Source organism: Diabrotica undecimpunctata, chromosome 9 (genome assembly GCF_040954645.1).
Source record: "Diabrotica undecimpunctata isolate CICGRU chromosome 9, icDiaUnde3, whole genome shotgun sequence".
In the NCBI taxonomy this organism is placed as follows: domain Eukaryota; kingdom Metazoa; phylum Arthropoda; class Insecta; order Coleoptera; family Chrysomelidae; genus Diabrotica; species Diabrotica undecimpunctata.
The window spans coordinates 64,329,616-64,331,208 of record NC_092811.1 but is presented as its reverse complement, the minus strand read 5'-3'; positions in this window follow the sequence as shown (position 1 = coordinate 64,331,208).

Sequence of the window (1,593 nt, the reverse complement as noted above, 5' to 3'; positions counted from 1 at the left end):
AGCGATAAGCGACCAGTTTTTACAACCCTCTGGTCATTGTCGATCACTTCTTGTACTTCTTGTACATCCCCAAGGTCAAATCATGGCATCGATACCTTCGCATCGGAGACCCTGATGGACAGGTTACCAAAGTGGGTTTGAACCCCGCTTGCTCTACTACTTCTGTTTGTTATGCTCTCGAGCCTGTTTCCTTTCTTGCTTTTTTTTGACGTGACAACGTCTTAAATTAGGTTGTGGCTCGGAGTCACTCATGAAAAAGTGTAACGCCCGCTCACGTCTGTTACGATGAGTCACCGAACGAGAGAGAGGCCCGCCGGACCGGCGAATGCCTTGCATCTCTCTCCCACTCAAACATGATCGGTCCGCTGCGCGCGCAGCACTAGAGAATTAGGCGCGTTGAATCGGTGCGTGCTTGTGTCTCTGGGAAAAGACGTTGTCACGTAAAATATTCGCCCGTAAAACCGACTTTACAGGCAACCGATTTTTTTTTTCTTTATCATTTTTAAGTTTCTCGCATTCTTCATGATACTCCACCCACTTATCAGATGTGACAACACTTGGTGTATATTCTTTTTTCCTTTTTTTCTTTGAGTCCGGTTCCTTTTGTTGAGGGTACGGGAGCACATTGTAAAATACTGTTGAAGAAATCGGTTTTTGTGCAAAAAAAATATTACGTTTGACTTCTTCTATCTTATCTGGGCGAAAACTGCTATCCATCACAATATTGCTAGCAGTCGATGTGGTCGGAACTTGATCGGCTAAATAATCAGAATTGGAAGATTCCGAAAACACAGCATTTACCATATTATCATTTGTAGTAGATACCAGGGGACATATATTTGGAAGCATTATGTTCAGAGCATTATTATCAGGTTCTGGATTTTCTCTCGCCAGAACCGGATCTCTACTTTCGGTTGGTTGAATTTCTACTTCGTTTGCTATTTGAAACCAAATATTGTACAGCGATTTATCTTCAACATTACCTTCCCATTCATGGTTTTTTGTTGTCTTAAATTGGTCCAGGACAACCACATCAATTTTTGATTCTAAATATTTAAGGAAAACTGTGGCTTCAGTGTTAATATCGTTAGTTTGAAACATATCGGATTTTCTCAATATAATTTTACTGTAGTCCACATTATTTTCTGAAAAAGGGTACAGACCTGTGGCTCTAAATCCTGATATTATATTAGGGGTCATTTTTGGATCATCAATCAACTGAGCCAGTGCCATAGGTAAAAATGATTTAGTAATCTCCTGACCATTGTTTTCTATCTTATATTTTCGAACAACATGTTTCCACTTTTGTTTTATAGGCCCAAACACAGAGACGTCTAAAGGCTGGAGGATATGAGTAGCATTAGGGGGCAATGCTATTAAAATTATTTGATTTTCTCTGCAAAATTTACTTAAATATAGGGTCAGATGGGATTTATGTCCATCTAAAAAGACAAGAACGGGGAACTCTATTTGAGACTCCTTTAGGTAGGGTACAAAAACGTTTGAAAAATACCCAAAAAAACATTCTGCAGTCATCCAGCCTCTTTCACTTTTCCCTAATCCCCAACCTTTAGGAGCTGCTTTGAATACAGC